We start from the raw sequence: 19,418 nt of genomic DNA, 5'->3' as shown, positions 1-19,418 counted from the left end.
TTCGTGGTCACTTTTTCTCACCCTTGTTCGCTTCCTGCAGCCGCTGTGTGAAGTAAATACGTGTGAGTGCTCCAGGCTTCCCGTACACTTTTGGGGATGTAGCTCAGTGGTAGAGCGCATGCTTCGCATGTATGAGGTCCTGGGTTCAATCCCCAGCATCTCCAACCTTTTTCAAATATGGCTAGACATCTTTGGCTAGCACACCACTCAAGCTAAGTGTCAAGACTCGCAAGGAATCTCTGCCGCTTAAACTGTTTGCTTTGCCATGTCACTTGGCAGGACAAGGCTTTCTCGATTGCAAGGTCTTAACACTGCCAAAGCCACGGGCAACACTTTTTCCCACTCATTAAAATGACTTGAATGGGAACTGGACATTCAACAAACTTGGCCAAAATCAATAGTACGCGCAAATATAGGAGACTTTCGATTATATAGTCTCAAAGATATTTGCTTTTTTCACCACTTACCAGCCAAGGTTTGCTCTACCCCTGCCTCCTGTATTCACCATCCACTCTGAAAAAAGACAGCTCAACTTCATTGGGATCAAACCTAAACCTCCCACCAACACACCTTGACATTGGGTTGCACAGCTTTTTAGACTTTATGCTAATGATATAGGAGGCGGGAAGGTGAGAAAACTGGCAGAGGGACAATCAGAAGGATTGTGCTGAGCTTAATCACGCGTCTTTTACTTTAACCTAGAGCTGGATTCACCATCTACACTGATTACTATTGCTCTGTCATATACTCCACACTTCTGCTGCGTTTGTCTGTGTGTTGACTAATGAAGGCCGGGAAGCCTTCTCTCTGTGCTGCGCTGTATATGGTAGAGCCCAGAGTTGCTAGTCTCCTCCCAAAAGCCTGGAGTCAATTGACAATGTAGAGCTAGAGTTTGCAGAGGGTAGAACCGGTGAAAATGCAGAATACAAGACATATAAGGGTCAGAAATAGTCTGATTTCCCATGTACACACACTGCAGCGTATTCTGAAAAGTTACTTGAAAGTACAGTTACTACTCTCGACTCCAAAATGGCAAGTTATTCTTGGTTTGAAAAAAAAACTTGCATTTTCACACAGTTCGTAACTTGGGATGTAGCTCAGTGGTAGAGCGCACGCTTTGCATGTGTGAGGCCCCGGGTTCAATCCCCGGCATCTCCATGGCCAGCCTGCATGTATGTGCAAGGAACGCACTTCCATTTGGTGGTCACTTTTTCTCACCCTTGTTCGCTTCCTGCAGCCGCTGTGTGAAGTAAATACGTGTGAGTGCTCCAGGCTTCCCGTACACTTTTGGGGATGTAGCTCAGTGGTAGAGCGCATGCTTCGCATGTATGAGGTCCTGGGTTCAATCCCCAGCATCTCCACCCTTTTTCAAATATGGCTAGACATCTTTGGCTAGCACACCACTCAAGCTAAGTGTCAAGACTCGCAAGGAATCTCTGCCGCTTAAACTGTTTGCTTTGCCATGTCACTTGGCAGGACAAGGCTTTCTCGAATGCAAGATCTTAACACTGACTTGAAAATGACTTGAATGGGAACTGGACATTCAACAAACTTGGCCAAAATCAATAGTACACGCAAATATAGGAGACTTTCGATTATATAGTCTCAAAGATATTTGCTTTTTTCACCACTTACCAGCCAAGGTTTGCTCTACCCCTGCCTCCTGTATTCACCATCCACTCTGAAAAAAGACAGCTCAACTTCATTGGGATCAAACCTAAACCTCCCACCAACACACCTTGACATTGGGTTGCACAGCTTTTTAGACTTTATGCTAATGATATAGGAGGCGGGAAGGTGAGAAAACTGGCAGAGGGACAATCAGAAGGATTGTGCTGAGCTTAATCACGCGTCTTTTACTTTAACCTAGAGCTGGATTCACCATCTACACTGATTACTATTGCTCTGTCATATACTCCACACTTCTGCTGCGTTTGTCTGTGTGTTGACTAATGAAGGCCAGGAAACCTTCTCTCTGTGCTGCGCTGTATATGGTAGAGCCCAGAGTTGCTAGTCTCCTCCCAAAAGCCTGGAGTCAATTGACAATGTAGAGCTAGAGTTTGCAGAGGGTAGAACCGGTGAAAATGCAGAATACAAGACATATAAGGGTCAGAAATAGTCTGATTTCCCATGTACACACACTGCAGCGTATTCTGAAAAGTTACTTGAAAGTACAGTTACTACTCTCGACTCCAAAATGGCAAGTTATTCTTGGTTTGAAAAAAAAAACTTGCATTTTCACACAGTTCGTAACTGGGGATGTAGCTCAGTGCTAGAGCGCACGCTTTGCATGTGTGAGGCCCCGGGTTCAATCCCCGGCATCTCCATGGCCAGCCTGCATGTATGTGCAAGGAACGCACTTCCATTTGGTGGTCACTTTTTCTCACCCTTGTTCGCTTCCTGCAGCCGCTGTGTGAAGTAAATACGTGTGAGTGCTCCAGGCTTCCCGTACACTTTTGGGGATGTAGCTCAGTGGTAGAGCGCATGCTTCGCATGTATGAGGTGCTGGGTTCAATCCCCAGCATCTCCAACCTTTTTCAAATATGGCTAGACATCTTTGGCTAGCACACCACTCAAGCTAAGTGTCAAGACTCGCAAGGAATCTCTGCCGCTTAAACTGTTTGCTTTGCCATGTCTCTTGGCAGGACAAGGCTTTCTCGATTGCAAGGTCTTAACACTGCCTAAGCCACGGGCAAGACTTTTTCCCACTCAGTAAAATGACTTGAATGGGAACTGGACATTCAACAAACTTGGCCAAAATCAATAGTACATGCAAATAAAGGAGACATTCGATTATATAGTCTCAAAGATATTTGCTTTTTTCACCACTTACCAGCCAAGATTTGCTCTACCCCTGCCTCCTGTATTCACCATCCACGCTGAAAAAAGACAGCTCAACTTCATTGGGATCAAACTTAAACCTCCCACCAACACACCTTGACATTGGGTGGCGCAGCTTTTTAGACTTTATGCTAATGATATAGGAGGCGGGAAGGTGACAAAACTGGCAGAGGGACAATCAGAAGGATTGTGCTGAGCTTAATCACGCGTCTTTTACTTTAACCTAGAGCTGGATTCACCATCTACACTGATTACTATTGCTCTGTCATATACTCCACACTTCTGCTGCGTTTGTCTGTGTGTTGACTAATGAAGGCCAGGAAACCTTCTCTGTGTGCTGCGCTGTATATGGTAGAGCCCAGAGTTGCTAGTCTCCTCCCAAAAGCCTGGAGTCAATTGGCAATGTAGAGCTAGAGTTTGCAGAGGGGAGAACAGGTGAAAATGCAGAATACAAGACATATAAGGGTCAGAAATAGTCTGATTTCCCATGTACATACACTGCAGCGTATTCTGAAAAGTTACTTGAAAGTACAGTTGCTACTCTCGACTCCAAAATGGCAAATTATTCTAGGTTTGAAAAAAAAAAACTTGCATTTTCACACAGTTGGTAGCTGGGGATGTAGCTCAGTGGTAGAGTGCACGCTTTGCATGTGTGAGGCCCAGGGTTCAATCCCCGGCATCTCCATAGCCAGCCTGCATGTATGTGCAAGGAATGCACTTCCTTTTGGTGGTCACTTTTTCTCACCCTTGTTCGCTTCCTGCAGCCGCTGTGTGAAGTAAATACGTGTGAGTGCTCTAGGCTTCCGGTACATTTTTGGGGATGTAGCTCAGTGGTAGAGCGCATGCTTCGCATGTTTGAGTTCCTGGGTTCAATCCCCAGCATCTCCAACCTTTTTCAAATATGGCTAGACGTCTTTGGCTAGCGCACCACTCAAGCTAAGTGTCAAGACTCGCAAGGAATCTCTGCCGCTTAAACTGTTTGCTTTGCCATGTCACTTGGCAGGACAAGGCTTTCTCGATTGCAAGGTCTTAACACTGCCTAAGCCACGGGCAACACTTTTTCCCACTCAGTAAAATGACTTGAATGGGAACTGGACATTCAACAAACTTGGCCAAAATCAATAGTACACGCAAATAAAGGAGACTTTCGATTATATAGTCTCAAAGATATTTGCTTTTTTCACCACTTACCAGCCAAGGTTTGCTCTGCCCCTGCCTCCTGTATTCACCATCCACTCTGAAAAAAGACAGCTCAACTTCATTGGGATCAAACCTAAACCTCCCACCAACACACCTTGACATTGGGTTGCACAGCTTTTTAGACTTTATGCTAATGATATAGGAGGCGGGAAGGTGAGAAAACTGGCAGAGGGACAATCAGAAGGATTGTGCTGAGCTTAATCACGCATCTTTTACTTTAACCTAGAGCTGGATTCACCATCTACACTGATTACTATTGCTCTGTCATATACTCCACACTTCTGCTTCATTTGTCTGTGTGTTGACTAATGAAGGCCAGGAAACCTTCTCTGTGTGCTGCGCTGTATATGGTAGAGCCCAGAGTTGCTAGTCTCCTCCCAAAAGCCTGGAGTCAATTGACAATGTAGAGCTAGAGTTTGCAGAGGGGAGAACCGGTGAAAATGCAGAATACAAGACATATAAGGGTGAGAAATAGTCTGATTTCCCATGTACACACACTGCAGCGTATTCTGAAAAGTTACTTGAAAGTACAGTTACTACTCTCGACTCCAAAATGGCAAGTTATTCTGGGTTTGAAAAAAAAAACTTGCATTTTCACACAGTTTGTAACTGGGGATGTACCTCAGTGGTAGAGCGCACGCTATGCATGTGTGAGGCCCCGGGTTCAATCCCTGGCATCTCCATGGCCAGCCTGCATGTATGTGCAAGGAACGCACTTCCTTTTGGTGGTCACTTTTTCTCACCCTGGTTAGCTTCCTGCAGCCGCTGTGTGAAGTAAATACGTGTGAGTGCTCCAGGCTTCCGGTACACTTTTGGGGATGTAGCTCAGTGGTAGAGCGCATGCTTCGCATGTATGAGGTCCTGGGTTCAATACCCAGCATCTCCAACCTTTTTCAAATATGGCTAGACATCTTTGGCTAGCGCACCACTCAAGCTAAGTGTCAAGACTCGCAAGGAATCTCTGCCGCTTAAACTGTTTTCTTTGCCATGTCACTTGGCAGGACAAGGCTTTCTCGATTGCTAGGTCTTAACACTGCCTAAGCCACGGGCAACACTTTTTCCCACTCAGTAAAATGACTTGAATGGGAACTGGACATTCAACAAACTTGGCCAAAATCAATAGTACACGCAAATATAGGAGACTTTTGATTATATATTCTCAAAGATAATTACTTTTTTCACCACTTACCAGCCAAGGTTTGCTCTACCCCTGCCTCCTGTATTCACCATCCACTCTGAAAAAAGACAGCTTAACTTCATTGGGATCAAACCTAAACCTCCCACCAACACACCTTGACATTGGGTTGCACAGCTTTTTAGACTTTATGCTAATGATATAGGAGGCGGGAAGGTGAGAAAACTGGCAGAGGGACAATCAGAAGAATTGTGCTGAGCTTAATCACGCGTCTTTTACTTTAACCTAGAGCTGGATTCACCATCTACACTGATTACTATTGCTCTGTCATATACTCCACACTTCTGCTGCGTTTGTCTGTGTGTTGACTAATGAAGGCCAGGAAACCTTCTCTGTGTGCTGCGCTGTATATGGTAGAGCCCAGAGTTGCTAGTCTCCTCCCAAAAGCCTGGAGTCAATTGACAATGTAGAGCTAGAGTTTGCAGAGGGGAGAACCGGTGAAAATGCAGAATACAAGACATATAAGGGTCAGAAATAGTCTGATTACCCATGTACACACACTGCAGCGTATTCTGAAAAGTTACTTGAAAGTACAGTTACTACTCTCGACTCCAAAATGGCAAGTTATTCTAGGTTTGAAAAAAAAAACTTGCATTTTCACACAGTTCGTAACTGGGGATGTAGCTCAGTGGTAGAGCGCAAGCTTTGCATGTTTGAGGCCCTGGGTTCAATCCCTGGCATCTCCATGGCCAGCCTGCATGTATGTGCAAGGAACGCACTTCCTTTTGGTGGTCACTTTTTCTCACCCTGGTTTGCTTCCTGCAGCCGCTGTGTGAAGTAAATACGTGTGAGTGCTCCAGGCTTCTGGTACACTTTTGGGGATGTAGCTCAGTGGTAGAGCGCATGCTTCGCATGTATGAGGACCTGGGTTCAATCCCCAGCATCTCCAACCTTTTTCAAATATGGCTAGACATCTTTGGCTAGCACACCACTCAAGCTAAGTGTCAAGACTCGCAAGGAATCTCTGCCGCTTAAACTGTTTGCTTTGCCATGTCACTTGGCAGGACAAGGCTTTCTCGATTGCAAGGTCTTAACACTGCCTAAGCCACGGGCAACACTTTTTCCCACTCTGTAAAATGACTTGAATGGGAACTGGACATTCAACAAACTTGGCCAAAATCAATAGTACACGCAAATATAGGAGACTTTCGATTATATAGTCTCAAAGATATTTGCTTTTTTCACCACTTAACAGCCAAGGTTTGCTCTACCCCTGCCTCCTGTATTCACCATCCACTCTGAAAAAAGACAGCTCAACTTCATTGGGACCAAACCTAAACCTCCCACCAACACACCTTGACATTGGGTTGCACAGCTTTTTAGACTTTATGCTAATGATATAGGAGGTAGGAAGGTGAGAAAACTGGCAGAGGGACAATCAGAAGGATTGTGCTGAGTTTAATCACGCGTCTTTTACTTTAACCTAGAGCTGGATTCACCATCTACACTGATTACTATTGGTCTGTCATATACTCCACACTTCTGCTGTGTTTGTCTGTGTGTTGACTAATGAAGGCCAGGAAACCTTCTCTGTGTGCTGCGCTGTATATGGTAGAGCCCAGAGTTGCTAGTCTCCTCCCAAAAGCCTGGAGTCAATTGACAATGTAGAGCTAGAGTTTGCAGAGGGGAGAACCGGTGAAAATGCAGAATACAAGACATATAAGGGTCAGAAATAGTCTGATTTCCCATGTACACACACTGCAGCATATTCTGAAAATTTACTTGAAAGTACAGTTACTGCTCTTGACTCCAAAATGGCAAGTTATTCTAGGTTTGAAAAAAAAAACTTGCATTTTCACACAGTTAGAAACTGGGGATGTAGCTCAGTGATAGAGTGCACTCTTTGCATGTGTGAGGACCCGGGTTCAATCCCCGGCATCTGCATGGTCAGCCTGCATGTATGTGCAAGGAACGCACTTCCTTTTGGTGGTCACTTTTTCTCACCCTGGTTCGCTTCCTGCAGCCGCTGTGTGAAGTAAATACGTGTGAGTGCTCCAGGGTTCTGGTACACTTTTGGGGATGTAGCTCAGTGGTAGAGCGCATGCTTTGCATGTATGACGTCCTGGGTTCAATACCCAGCATCTACAACCTTTTTCAAATATGGCTAGACATCTTTGGCTAGCGCACCACTCAAGCTAAGTGTCAAGACTCGCAAGGAATCTCTGCCGCTTAACCTGTTTTCTTTGACATGTCACTTGGCAGGACAAGGCTTTCTCGATTGCTAGGTCTTAACACTGCCTAAGCCACGGGCAACACTTTTTCCCACTCAGTAAAATGACTTGAATGGGAACTGGACATTCAACAAACTTGGCCAAAATCAATAGTACACGCAAATATAGGAGACTTTTGATTATATATTCTCAAAGATATTTACTTTTTTCACCACTTACCAGCCAAGGTTTGCTCTACCCCTGCCTCCTGTATTCACCATCCACTCTGAAAAAAGACAGCTCAACTTCATTGGGACCAAACCTAAACCTCCCACCAACACACCTTGACATTGGGTGGCACAGCTTTTTAGACTTTATGCTAATGATATAGGAGGCGGGAAGGTGAGAAAACTGGCAGAGGGACAATCAGAAGAATTGTGCTGAGCTAAATCACGCGTCTTTTACTTTAACCTAGAGCTGGATTCACCATCTACACTGATTACTATTGCTCTGTCATATACTCCACACTTCTGCTGCGTTTGTCTGTGTGTTGACTAATGAAGGCCAGGAAACCTTCTCTGTGTGCTGCACTGTATATGGTAGAGCCCAGAGTTGCTAGTCTCCTCCCAAAAGCCTGGAGTCAATTGACAAGGTAGAGCTAGAGATTGCAGAGGGGAGAACCGGTGAAAATGCAGAATACAAGACATATAAGGGTCAGAAATAGTCTGATTTCCCATGTACACACACTGCAGCGTATTCTGAAAAGTTACTTGAAAGTACAGTTACTACTCTCGACTCCAAAATGGCAAGTTATTCTAGGTTTGAAAAAAAAAACTTGCATTTTCACACAGTTCGTAACTGGGGATGTAGCTCAGTGGTAGAGCGCACGCTTTGCATGTGTGAAGCCCCGGGTTCAATCCCCGGCATCTCCATGGCCAGCCTGCATGTATGTGCAAGGAACGCACTTCCTTTTGATGGTCACTTTTTCTCACCCTTGTTCGCTTCCTGCAGCCGCTGTGTGAAGTAAATACGTGTGAGTGCTCCAGGCTTCCGCTACACTTTTGGGGATGTAGCTCAGTGGTAGAGCGCATGCTTCGCATGTATGAGGTGCTGGGTTCAATCCCCACCATCTCCAACCTTTTTCAAATATGGCTAGACATCTTTGGCTAACGCACCACTCAAGTTAAGTGTCAAGACTCGCAAGGAATGTCTGCCGCTTAAACTGTTTGCTTTGCCATGTCACTTGGCAGGACAAGGCTTTCTCGATTGCAAGGTCTTAACACTGCCTAAGCCACGGGCAACACTTTTTCCCACTCTGTAAAATGACTTGAATGGGAAATGGACATTCAACAAACTTGGCCAAAATCAATAGTACATGCAAATAAAGGAGACATTCGATTATATAGTATCAAAGATATTTGCTTTTTTCACCACTTACCAGCCAAGGTTTGCTCTACCCCTGCCTCCTGTATTCACCATCCACGCTGAAAAAAACAGCTCAACTTCATTGGGATCAAACTTAAACCTCCCACCAACACACCTTGACATTGGGTGGCGCAGATTTTTAGACTTTATGCTAATGATATAGGAGGCGGGAAGGTGAGAAAACTGGCAGAGGGACAATCAGAAGGATTGTGCTGAGCTTAATCACGCGTCTTTTATTTTAACCTAGAGCTGGATTCACCATCTACACTGATTACTATTGCTCTGTCATATACTCCACACTTCTGCTGTGTTTGTCTGTGTGTTGACTAATGAAGGCCAGGAAACCTTCTCTGTGTGCTGCGCTGTATATGGTAGAGCCCAGAGTTGCTAGTCTCCTCCCAAAAGCCTGGAGTCAATTGACAATGTAGAGCTAGAGTTTGCAGAGGGGAGAACCGGTGAAAATGCAGAATACAAGACATATAAGGGTCAGAAATAGTCTGATTACCCATGTACACACACTGCAGCGTATTCTGAAAAGTTACTTGAAAGTACAGTTACTACTCTCGACTCCAAAATGGCAAGTTATTCTAGGTTTGAAAAAAAAACTTGCATTTTCACACAGTTCGTAACTGGGGATGTAGCTCAGTGGTAGAGCGCACGCTTTGCATGTGTGAGGCCCCGGATTCAATCCCCGGCATCTCCATGGCCATCCTGCATGTATGTGCAAGGAACGCACTTCCTTTTGGTAGTCACTTTTTCTCACCCTTGTTCGCTTCTTGCATCCGTTGTGTGAAGTAAATACGTGTGAGTGCTCCAAGATTCCGGTACACTTTTGGGGATGTAGCTCAGTGGTAGATCGCATGCTTCGCATGTATGAGGTCCTCGGTTCAATACCCAGCATTTCCAACCTTTTTCAAATATGGCTAGACATCTTTGGCTAGCGCACCACTCAAGCTAAGTGTCAAGACTCGCAAGGAATCTCTGCCGCTTAAACTGTTTGCTTTGCCATGTCACTTGGCAGGACAAGGGTTTCTCGATTGCAAGGTCTTAACACTCCCTAAGCCACGGGCAACACTTTTTCCCACTCAGTAAAATGACTTGAATGGGAACTGGACATTCAACAAACTTGTCCAAAATCAATAGTACACGCAAATAAAGGAGACTTTCGATTATATAGTCTCAAAGATATTTGCTTTTTTCACCACTTACCAGCCAAGGTTTGCTCTACCCCTTCCTCCTGTATTCACCATCCACTCTGAAGAAAGACAGCTCAACTTCATTGGGATGAAACTTAAACCTCCCACCAACACACCTTGACATTGGGTGGCACAGCTTTTTAGACTTTATGCTAATGATATAGGAGGCGGGAAGGTGAGAAAACTGGCAGAGGGACAATCAGAAGGATTGTGCTGAGCTTAATCACGCGTCTTTTACTTTAACCAAGAGCTGGATTCACCATCTACACTGATTACTATTGCTCTGTCATATACTCCACACTTCTGCTGCGTTTGTCTGTGTGCTGATTAATGAAGGCCAGGAAACCTTCTCTGTGTTCTGCGCTGTATATGGTAGAGCCCAGAGTTGCTAGTCTCCTCCCAAAAGCCTGGAGTCAATTGACAATGTAGAGCTAGAGTTTGCAGAGGGGAGAACCGGTGAAAATGCAGAATACAAGACATATAAGGGTCAGAAATAGTCTGATTTCCCATGTACACACACTGCAACGTATTCTGAAAACTTACTTGAAAGTACAGTTACTACTCTCGACTCCAAAATGGCAAGTTATTCTAGGTTTGAAAAAAAAAAACTTGCATTTTCACACAGTTCATAACTGGGGATGTAGCTTAGTGGTAGAGCGCACGCTTTGCATGTGTGAGGCCCCTGGTTCAATCCCCGGCATCTCCATGGTCAGCCTGCTTGTATGTGCAAGGAATGCACTTGTTTTTGGTGGTCACTTTTTCTCACCCTTGTTCGCTTCCTGCAGCCGCTGTGTGAAGTAAATACGTGTGAGTGCTCCAGGCTTCCGGTACACTTTTGGGGATGTAGCTCACATGTATGAGGTCCTGAGTTCAATCCCCACCATCTCCAACCTTTTTCAAATATGGCTAGACATCTTTGGCTAGCGCACCACTCAAGCTAAGTGTCAAGACTCGCAAGGAATCTCTGCCGCTTAAACTGTTTTCTTTGACATGTCACTTGGCAGGACAAGGCTTTCTCGATTGCTAGGTCTTAACACTGCCTAAGCCACGGGCAACACTTTTTCCCACTCAGTAAAATGACTTGAATGGGAACTGGACATTCAACAAACTTGGCCAAAATCAATAGTACACGCAAATATAGGAGACTTTTGATTATATATTCTCAAAGATATTTACTTTTTTCACCACTTACCAGCCAAGGTTTGCTCTACCCCTGCCTCCTGTATTCACCATCCACTCTGAAAAAAGACAGCTCAACTTCATTGGGATCAAACCTAAACCTCCCACCAACACACCTTGACATTGGGTGGCACAGCTTTTTAGACTTTATGCTAATGATATAGGAGGCGGGAAGGTGAGAAAACTGGCAGAGGGACAATCAGAAGAATTGTGCTGAGCTAAATCACGCGTCTTTTACTTTAACCTAGAGCTGGATTCACCATCTACACTGATTACTATTGCTCTGTCATATACTCCACACTTCTGCTGCGTTTGTCTGTGTGTTGACTAATGAAGGCCAGGAAACCTTCTCTGTGTGCTGCACTGTATATGGTAGAGCCCAGAGTTGCTAGTCTCCTCCCAAAAGCCTGGAGTCAATTGACAAGGTAGAGCTAGAGATTGCAGAGGGGAGAACCGGTGAAAATGCAGAATACAAGACATATAAGGGTCAGAAATAGTCTGATTTCCCATGTACACACACTGCAGCGTATTCTGAAAAGTTACTTGAAAGTACAGTTACTACTCTCGACTCCAAAATGGCAAGTTATTCTAGGTTTGAAAAAAAAACTTGCATTTTCACACAGTTCGTAACTGGGGATGTAGCTCAGTGGTAGAGCGCACGCTTTGCATGTGTGAAGCCCTGGGTTCAATCCCCGGCATCTCCATGGCCAGCCTGCATGTATGTGCAAGGAACGCACTTCCATTTGGTGGTCACTTTTTCTCACCCTTGTTCGCTTCCTGCAGCCGCTGTGTGAAGTAAATACGTGTGAGTGCTCCAGGCTTCCCATACACTTTTGGGGATGTAGCTCAGTGGTAGAGCGCATGCTTCGCATGTATGAGGTCCTGGGTTCAATCCCCAGCATCTCCACCCTTTTTCAAATATGGCTAGACATCTTTGGCTAGCACACCACTCAAGCTAAGTGTCAAGACTCGCAAGGAATCTCTGCCGCTTAAACTGTTTGCTTTGCCATGTCACTTGGCAGGACAAGGCTTTCTCGAATGCAAGGTCTTAACACTGCCTAAGGTACGGGCAACACTTTTTCCCACTCAGTAAAATGACTTGAATGGGAACTGGACATTCAACAAACTTGGCCAAAATCAATAGTACACGCAAATATAGGAGACTTTCGATTATATAGTCTCAAAGATATTTGCTTTTTTCACCACTTACCAGCCAAGGTTTGCTCTACCCCTGCCTCCTGTATTCACCATCCACTCTGAAAAAAGACAGCTCAACTTCATTGGGATCAAACCTAAACCTCCCACCAACACACCTTGACATTGGGTTGCACAGCTTTTTAGACTTTATGCTAATGATATAGGAGGCGGGAAGGTGAGAAAACTGGCAGAGGGACAATCAGAAGGATTGTGCTGAGCTTAATCACGCGTCTTTTACTTTAACCTAGAGCTGGATTCACCATCTACACTGATTACTATTGCTCTGTCATATACTCCACACTTCTGCTGCGTTTGTCTGTGTGTTGACTAATGAAGGCCAGGAAACCTTCTCTGTGTGCTGCACTGTATATGGTAGAGCCCAGAGTTGCTAGTCTCCTCCCAAAAGCCTGGAGTCAATTGACAATGTAGAGCTAGAGTTTGCAGAGGGTAGAACCGGTGAAAATGCAGAATACAAGACATATAAGGGTCAGAAATAGTCTGATTTCCCATGTACACACACTGCAGCGTATTCTGAAAAGTTACTTGAAAGTACAGTTACTACTCTCGACTCCAAAATGGCAAGTTATTCTTGGTTTGAAAAAAAAAACTTGCATTTTCACACAGTTCGTAACTGGGGATGTAGCTCAGTGGTAGAGCGCACGCTTTGCATGTGTGAGGCCCCGGGTTCAATCCCCGGCATCTCCATGGCCAGCCTGCATGTATGTGCAAGGAACGCACTTCCATTTGGTGGTCACTTTTTCTCACCCTTGTTCGCTTCCTGCAGCCGCTGTGTGAAGTAAATACGTGTGAGTGCTCCAGGCTTCCCGTACACTTTTGGGGATGTAGCTCAGTGGTAGAGCGCATGCTTCGCATGTATGAGGTCCTGGGTTCAATCCCCAGCATCTCCAACCTTTTTCAAATATGGCTAGACATCTTTGGCTAGCACACCACTCAAGCTAAGTGTCAAGACTCGCAAGGAATCTCTGCCGCTTAAACTGTTTGCTTTGCCATGTCACTTGGCAGGACAAGGCTTTCTCGAATGCAAGGTCTTAACACTGCCTAAGCCACGGGCAACACTTTTTCCCACTCAGTAAAATGACTTGAATGGGAACTGGACATTCAACAAACTTGGCCAAAATCATTAGTACACGCAAATATAGGAGACTTTCGATTATATAGTCTCAAAGATATTTGCTTTTTTCACCACTTACCAGCCAAGGTTTGCTCTACCCCTGCCTCCTGTATTCACCATCCACTCTGAAAAAAGACAGCTCAACTTCATTGGGATCAAACCTAAACCTCCCACCAACACACCTTGACATTGGGTTGCACAGCTTTTTAGACTTTATGCTAATGATATAGGAGGCGGGAAGGTGAGAAAACTGGCAGAGGGACAATCAGAAGGATTGTGCTGAGCTTAATCACATGTCTTTTACTTTAACCTAGAGCTGGATTCACCATCTACACTGATTACTATTGCTCTGTCATATACTCCACACTTCTGCTGCGTTTGTCTGTGTGTTGACTAATGAAGGTCAGGAAACCTTCTCTGTGTGCTGCGCTGTATATGGTAGAGCCCAGAGTTGCTAGTCTCCTCCCAAAAGCCTGGAGTCAATTGACAATGTAGAGCTAGAGTCTGCAGAGGGGAGAACCGGTGAAAATGCAGAATACAAGTCATATAAGGGTCAGAAATAGTCTGATTACCCATGTACACACACTGCAGCGTATTCTGAAAAGTTACTTGAAAGTACAGTTACTACTCTCGACTCCAAAATGGCAAGTTATTCTAGGTTTGAAAAAAAAAACTTGCATTTTCACACAGTTCGTAACTGGGGATGTAGCTCAGTGGTAGAGCGCACGCTTTGCATGTGTGAGGCCCCGGGTTCAATCCCCGGCATCTCCATGGCCATCCTGCATGTATGTGCAAGGAACGCACTTCCTTTTGGTAGTCACTTTTTCTCACCCTTGTTCGCTTCTTGCATCCGTTGTGTGAAGTAAATACGTGTGAGTGCTCCAAGATTCCGGTACACTTTTGGGGATGTAGCTCAGTGGTAGAGTGCATGCTTCGCATGTATGAGGTCCTGGGTTCAATACCCAGCATCTCCAACCTTTTTCAAATATGGCTAGACATCTTTGGCTAGCGCACCACTCAAGCTAAGTGTCAAGACTCGCAAGGAATCTCTGCCGCTTAAACTGTTTGCTTTGCCATGTCACTTGGCAGGACAAGGGTTTCTCGATTGCAAGGTCTTAACACTGCCTAAGCCACGGGCAACACTTTTTCCCACTCAGTAAAATGACTTGAATGGGAACTGGACATTCAACAAACTTGTCCAAAATCAATAGTACACGCAAATAAAGGAGACTTTCGATTATATAGTCTCAAAGATATTTGCTTTTTTCACCACTTACCAGCCAAGGTTTGCTCTACCCCTTCCTCCTGTATTCACCATCCACTCTGAAGAAAGACAGCTCAACTTCATTGGGATCAAACTTAAACCTCCCACCAACACACCTTGACATTGGGTGGCACAGCTTTTTAGACTTTATGCTAATGATATAGGAGGCGGGAAGGTGAGAAAACTGGCAGAGGGACAATCAGAAGGATTGTGCTGAGCTTAATCACGCGTCTTTTACTTTAACCAAGAGCTGGATTCACCATCTACACTGATTACTATTGCTCTGTCATATACTCCACACTTCTGCTGCGTTTGTCTGTGTGCTGACTAATGAAGGCCAGGAAACCTTCTCTGTGTGTTGCGCTGTATATGGTAGAGCCCAGAGTTGCTAGTCTCCTCCCAAAAGCCTGGAGTCAATTGACAATGTAGAGCTAGAGTTTGCAGAGGGGAGAACCGGTGAAAATGCAGAATACAAGACATATAAGGGTCAGAAATAGTCTGATTTCCCATGTACACACATTGCAACGTATTCTGAAAAGTTACTTGAAAGTACAGTTACTACTCTCGACTCCAAAATGGCAAGTTATTCTAGGTTTGAAAAAAAAAAACTTGCATTTTCACACAGTTCATAACTGGGGATGTAGCTTAGTGGTAGAACGCACGCTTTGCATGTGTGAGGCCCCTGGTTCAATCCCCGGCATCTCCATGGTCAGCCTGCTTGTATGTGCAAGGAATGCATTTGTTTTTGGTGGTCACTTTTTCTCACCCTTGTTTGCTTCCTGCAGCCGCTGTGTGAAGTAAATACGTGTGAGTGCTCCAGGCTTCCGGTACACTTTTGGGGATGTAGCTCACATGTATGAGGTCCTGAGTTCAATCCCCACCATCTCCAACCTTTTTCAAATATGGCTAGACATCTTTGGCTAGCGCACCACTCAAGCTAAGTGTCAAGACTCGCAAGGAATCTCTGCCGCTTAAACTGTTTTCTTTGACATGTCACTTGGCAGGACAAGGCTTTCTCGATTGCTAGGTCTTAACACTGCCTAAGCCACGGGCAACACTTTTTCCCACTCAGTAAAATGACTTGAATGGGAACTGGACATTCAACAAACTTGGCCAAAATCAATAGTACACGCAAATATAGGAGACTTTTGATTATATATTCTCAAAGATATTTACTTTTTTCACCACTTACCAGCCAAGGTTTGCTCTACCCCTGCCTCCTGTATTCACCATCCACTCTGAAAAAAGACAGCTCAACTTCATTGGGATCAAACCTAAACCTCCCACCAACACACCTTGACATTGGGTGGCACAGCTTTTTAGACTTTATGCTAATGATATAGGAGGCGGGAAGGTGAGAAAACTGGCAGAGGGACAATCAAAAGAATTGTGCTGAGCTAAATCACGCATCTTTTACTTTAACCTAGAGCTGGATTCACCATCTACACTGATTACTATTGCTCTGTCATATACTCCACACTTCTGCTGCGTTTGTCTGTGTGTTGACTAATGAAGGCCAGGAAACCTTCTCTGTGTGCTGCACTGTATATGGTAGAGCACAGAGTTGCTAGTCTCCTCCCAAAAGCCTGGAGTCAATTGACAAGGTAGAGCTAGAGATTGCAGAGGGGAGAACCGGTGAAAATGCAGAATACAAGACATATAAGGGTCAGAAATAGTCTGATTTCCCATGTACACACACTGCAGCGTATTCTGAAAAGTTACTTGAAAGTACAGTTACTACTCTCGACTCCAAAATGGCAAGTTATTCTAGGTTTGAAAAAAAAAACTTGCATTTTCACACAGTTCGTAACTGGGGATGTAGCTCAGTGGTAGAGCGCACGCTTTGCATGTGTGAAGCCCTGGGTTCAATCCCCGGCATCTCCATGGCCAGCCTGCATGTATGTGCAAGTAACGCACTTCCATTTGGTGGTCACTTTTTCTCACCCTTGTTCGCTTCCTGCAGCCGCTGTGTGAAGTAAATACGTGTGAGTGCTCCAGGCTTCCCGTACACTTTTGGGGATGTAGCTCAGTGGTAGAGCGCATGCTTCGCATGTATGAGGTCCTGGGTTCAATCCCCAGCATCTCCACCCTTTTTCAAATATGGCTAGACATCTTTGGCTAGCACACCACTCAAGCTAAGTGTCAAGACTCGCAAGGAATCTCTGCCGCTTAAACTGTTTGCTTTGCCATGTCACTTGGCAGGACAAGGCTTTCTCGAATGCAAGGTCTTAACACTGCCTAAGCTACGGGCAACACTTTTTCCCACTCAGTAAAATGACTTGAATGGGAACTGGACATTCAACAAACTTGGCCAAAATCAATAGTACACGCAAATATAGGAGACTTTCGATTATATAGTCTCAAAGATATTTGCTTTTTTCACCACTTACCTGCCAAGGTTTGCTCTACCCCTGCCTCCTGTATTCACCATCCACTCTGAAAAAAGACAGCTCAACTTCATTGGGATCAAACCTAAACCTCCCACCAACACACCTTGACATTGGGTTGCACAGCTTTTTAGACTTTATGCTAATGATATAGGAGGCGGGAAGGTGAGAAAACTGGCAGAGGGACAATCAGAAGGATTGTGCTGAGCTTAATCACGCGTCTTTTACTTTAACCTAGAGCTGGATTCACCATCTACACTGATTACTATTGCTCTGTCATATACTCCACACTTCTGCTGCGTTTGTCTGTGTGTTGACTAATGAAGGCCGGGAAACCTTCTCTCTGTGCTGCGCTGTATATGGTAGAGCCCAGAGTTGCTAGTCTCCTCCCAAAAGCCTGGAGTCAATTGACAATGTAGAGCTAGAGTTTGCAGAGGGTAGAACCGGTGAAAATGCAGAATACAAGACATATAAGGGTCAGAAATAGTCTGATTTCCCATGTACACACACTGCAGCGTATTCTGAAAAGTTACTTGAAAGTACAGTTACTACTCTCGACTCCAAAATGGCAAGTTATTCTTGGTTTGAAAAAAAAAACTTGCATTTTCACACAGTTCGTAACTGGGGATGTAGCTCAGTGGTAGAGCGCACGCTTTGCATGTGTGAGGCCCCGGGTTCAATCCCCGGCATCTCCATGGCCAGCCTGCATGTATGTGCAAGGAACGCACTTCCATTTCGTGGTCACTTTTTCTCACCCTTGTTCGCTTCCTGCAGCCGCTGTGTGAAGTAAATACGTGTGAGTGCTCCAGGCTTCCCGTACACTTTTGGGGATGTAGCTCAGTGGTAGAGCGCATGCTTCGCATGTATGAGGTCCTGGGTTCAATCCCCAGCATCTCCAACCTTTTTCAAATATGGCTAGACATCTTTGGCTAGCACACCACTCAAGCTAAGTGTCAAGACTCGCAAGGAATCTCTGCCGCTTAAACTGTTTGCTTTGCCATGTCACTTGGCAGGACAAGGCTTTCTCGATTGCAAGGTCTTAACACTGCCTAAGCCACGGGCAACACTTTTTCCCACTCAGTAAAATGACTTGAATGGGAACTGGACATTCAACAAACTTGGCCAAAATCAATAGTACACGCAAATATAGGAGACTTTCGATTATATAGTCTCAAAGATATTTGCTTTTTTCACCACTTACCAGCCAAGGTTTGCTCTACCCCTGCCTCCTGTATTCACCATCCACTCTGAAAAAAGACAGCTCAACTTCATTGGGATCAAACCTAAACCTCCCACCAACACACCTTGACATTGGGTTGCACAGCTTTTTAGACTTTATGCTAATGATATAGGAGGCGGGAAGGTGAGAAAACTGGCAGAGGGACAATCAGAAGGATTGTGCTGAGCTTAATCACGCGTCTTTTACTTTAACCTAGAGCTGGATTCACCATCTACACTGATTACTATTGCTCTGTCATATACTCCACACTTCTGCTGCGTTTGTCTGTGTGTTGACTAATGAAGGCCGGGAAGCCTTCTCTCTGTGCTGCGCTGTATATGGTAGAGCCCAGAGTTGCTAGTCTCCTCCCAAAAGCCTGGAGTCAATTGACAATGTAGAGCTAGAGTTTGCAGAGGGTAGAACCGGTGAAAATGCAGAATACAAGACATATAAGGGTCAGAAATAGTCTGATTTCCCATGTACACACACTGCAGCGTATTCTGAAAAGTTACTTGAAAGTACAGTTACTACTCTCGACTCCAAAATGGCAAGTTATTCTTGGTTTGAAAAAAAAAACTTGCATTTTCACACAGTTCGTAACTGGGGATGTAGCGCAGTGGTAGAGCGCACGCTTTGCATGTGTGAGGCCCCGGGTTCAATCCCCGGCATCTCCATGGCCAGCCTGCATGTATGTGCAAGGAACGCACTTCCATTTCGTGGTCACTTTTTCTCACCCTTGTTCGCTTCCTGCAGCCGCTGTGTGAAGTAAATACGTGTGAGTGCTCCAGGCTTCCCATACACTTTTGGGGATGTAGCTCAGTGGTAGAGCGCATGCTTCGCATGTATGAGGTCCTGGGTTCAATCCCCAGCATCTCCAACCTTTTTCAAATATGGCTAGACATCTTTGGCTAGCACACCACTCAAGCTAAGTGTCAAGACTCGCAAGGAATCTCTGCCGCTTAAACTGTTTGCTTTGCCATGTCACTTGGCAGGACAAGGCTTTCTCGAATGCAAGGTCTTAACACTGCCTAAG

General features: G+C 45.0%; 28 non-coding genes across 28 annotated transcripts; all 28 read left to right on the top strand.

Annotated features, from left to right (window-relative positions):
- Positions 1-92: 92 nt before the first annotated feature.
- On the top strand, positions 93-164 carry TRNAA-CGC (transfer RNA alanine (anticodon CGC)). The gene has a single exon. It is a non-coding gene; the product is annotated as a tRNA-Ala (tRNA).
- Positions 165-1,289: 1,125 nt separating this feature from the next.
- On the top strand, positions 1,290-1,361 carry TRNAA-CGC (transfer RNA alanine (anticodon CGC)). The gene has a single exon. It is a non-coding gene; the product is annotated as a tRNA-Ala (tRNA).
- An 894-nt stretch (positions 1,362-2,255) lies between these two features.
- On the top strand, positions 2,256-2,327 carry TRNAA-UGC (transfer RNA alanine (anticodon UGC)). Its single transcript has one exon. It is a non-coding gene; the product is annotated as a tRNA-Ala (tRNA).
- Positions 2,328-2,458: 131 nt separating this feature from the next.
- Positions 2,459-2,530, top strand: TRNAA-CGC (transfer RNA alanine (anticodon CGC)). The gene has a single exon. It is a non-coding gene; the product is annotated as a tRNA-Ala (tRNA).
- A 924-nt stretch (positions 2,531-3,454) lies between these two features.
- On the top strand, positions 3,455-3,526 carry TRNAA-UGC (transfer RNA alanine (anticodon UGC)). Its single transcript has one exon. It is a non-coding gene; the product is annotated as a tRNA-Ala (tRNA).
- Positions 3,527-3,657: 131 nt separating this feature from the next.
- TRNAA-CGC (transfer RNA alanine (anticodon CGC)) lies at positions 3,658-3,729 on the top strand. The gene has a single exon. It is a non-coding gene; the product is annotated as a tRNA-Ala (tRNA).
- Positions 3,730-4,855: 1,126 nt separating this feature from the next.
- On the top strand, positions 4,856-4,927 carry TRNAA-CGC (transfer RNA alanine (anticodon CGC)). The gene has a single exon. It is a non-coding gene; the product is annotated as a tRNA-Ala (tRNA).
- Positions 4,928-5,850: 923 nt separating this feature from the next.
- On the top strand, positions 5,851-5,922 carry TRNAA-UGC (transfer RNA alanine (anticodon UGC)). The gene has a single exon. It is a non-coding gene; the product is annotated as a tRNA-Ala (tRNA).
- A 131-nt stretch (positions 5,923-6,053) lies between these two features.
- Positions 6,054-6,125, top strand: TRNAA-CGC (transfer RNA alanine (anticodon CGC)). The gene has a single exon. It is a non-coding gene; the product is annotated as a tRNA-Ala (tRNA).
- A 923-nt stretch (positions 6,126-7,048) lies between these two features.
- Positions 7,049-7,120, top strand: TRNAA-UGC (transfer RNA alanine (anticodon UGC)). The gene has a single exon. It is a non-coding gene; the product is annotated as a tRNA-Ala (tRNA).
- A 131-nt stretch (positions 7,121-7,251) lies between these two features.
- TRNAA-UGC (transfer RNA alanine (anticodon UGC)) lies at positions 7,252-7,323 on the top strand. The gene has a single exon. It is a non-coding gene; the product is annotated as a tRNA-Ala (tRNA).
- A 923-nt stretch (positions 7,324-8,246) lies between these two features.
- On the top strand, positions 8,247-8,318 carry TRNAA-UGC (transfer RNA alanine (anticodon UGC)). Its single transcript has one exon. It is a non-coding gene; the product is annotated as a tRNA-Ala (tRNA).
- Positions 8,319-8,449: 131 nt separating this feature from the next.
- TRNAA-CGC (transfer RNA alanine (anticodon CGC)) lies at positions 8,450-8,521 on the top strand. The gene has a single exon. It is a non-coding gene; the product is annotated as a tRNA-Ala (tRNA).
- Positions 8,522-9,442: 921 nt separating this feature from the next.
- Positions 9,443-9,514, top strand: TRNAA-UGC (transfer RNA alanine (anticodon UGC)). The gene has a single exon. It is a non-coding gene; the product is annotated as a tRNA-Ala (tRNA).
- Positions 9,515-10,641: 1,127 nt separating this feature from the next.
- Positions 10,642-10,713, top strand: TRNAA-UGC (transfer RNA alanine (anticodon UGC)). The gene has a single exon. It is a non-coding gene; the product is annotated as a tRNA-Ala (tRNA).
- A 1,105-nt stretch (positions 10,714-11,818) lies between these two features.
- On the top strand, positions 11,819-11,890 carry TRNAA-UGC (transfer RNA alanine (anticodon UGC)). The gene has a single exon. It is a non-coding gene; the product is annotated as a tRNA-Ala (tRNA).
- Positions 11,891-12,021: 131 nt separating this feature from the next.
- TRNAA-CGC (transfer RNA alanine (anticodon CGC)) lies at positions 12,022-12,093 on the top strand. Its single transcript has one exon. It is a non-coding gene; the product is annotated as a tRNA-Ala (tRNA).
- A 923-nt stretch (positions 12,094-13,016) lies between these two features.
- Positions 13,017-13,088, top strand: TRNAA-UGC (transfer RNA alanine (anticodon UGC)). Its single transcript has one exon. It is a non-coding gene; the product is annotated as a tRNA-Ala (tRNA).
- A 131-nt stretch (positions 13,089-13,219) lies between these two features.
- Positions 13,220-13,291, top strand: TRNAA-CGC (transfer RNA alanine (anticodon CGC)). The gene has a single exon. It is a non-coding gene; the product is annotated as a tRNA-Ala (tRNA).
- A 923-nt stretch (positions 13,292-14,214) lies between these two features.
- TRNAA-UGC (transfer RNA alanine (anticodon UGC)) lies at positions 14,215-14,286 on the top strand. The gene has a single exon. It is a non-coding gene; the product is annotated as a tRNA-Ala (tRNA).
- A 131-nt stretch (positions 14,287-14,417) lies between these two features.
- On the top strand, positions 14,418-14,489 carry TRNAA-CGC (transfer RNA alanine (anticodon CGC)). The gene has a single exon. It is a non-coding gene; the product is annotated as a tRNA-Ala (tRNA).
- A 924-nt stretch (positions 14,490-15,413) lies between these two features.
- Positions 15,414-15,485, top strand: TRNAA-UGC (transfer RNA alanine (anticodon UGC)). The gene has a single exon. It is a non-coding gene; the product is annotated as a tRNA-Ala (tRNA).
- Positions 15,486-16,591: 1,106 nt separating this feature from the next.
- TRNAA-UGC (transfer RNA alanine (anticodon UGC)) lies at positions 16,592-16,663 on the top strand. The gene has a single exon. It is a non-coding gene; the product is annotated as a tRNA-Ala (tRNA).
- Positions 16,664-16,794: 131 nt separating this feature from the next.
- On the top strand, positions 16,795-16,866 carry TRNAA-CGC (transfer RNA alanine (anticodon CGC)). Its single transcript has one exon. It is a non-coding gene; the product is annotated as a tRNA-Ala (tRNA).
- Positions 16,867-17,789: 923 nt separating this feature from the next.
- TRNAA-UGC (transfer RNA alanine (anticodon UGC)) lies at positions 17,790-17,861 on the top strand. Its single transcript has one exon. It is a non-coding gene; the product is annotated as a tRNA-Ala (tRNA).
- A 131-nt stretch (positions 17,862-17,992) lies between these two features.
- TRNAA-CGC (transfer RNA alanine (anticodon CGC)) lies at positions 17,993-18,064 on the top strand. Its single transcript has one exon. It is a non-coding gene; the product is annotated as a tRNA-Ala (tRNA).
- Positions 18,065-18,987: 923 nt separating this feature from the next.
- On the top strand, positions 18,988-19,059 carry TRNAA-UGC (transfer RNA alanine (anticodon UGC)). Its single transcript has one exon. It is a non-coding gene; the product is annotated as a tRNA-Ala (tRNA).
- A 131-nt stretch (positions 19,060-19,190) lies between these two features.
- TRNAA-CGC (transfer RNA alanine (anticodon CGC)) lies at positions 19,191-19,262 on the top strand. Its single transcript has one exon. It is a non-coding gene; the product is annotated as a tRNA-Ala (tRNA).
- Positions 19,263-19,418: the final 156 nt, after the last annotated feature.

The sequence above is a fragment of the Dendrobates tinctorius genome, unplaced genomic scaffold (assembly GCF_039654945.1).
Source record: "Dendrobates tinctorius isolate UK_male_01 unplaced genomic scaffold, ASM3965494v1 ptg000011l, whole genome shotgun sequence".
NCBI classification, from domain to species: Eukaryota; Metazoa; Chordata; class Amphibia; order Anura; family Dendrobatidae; genus Dendrobates; species Dendrobates tinctorius.
This window is presented reverse-complemented; position numbering and strand designations above follow the sequence as displayed.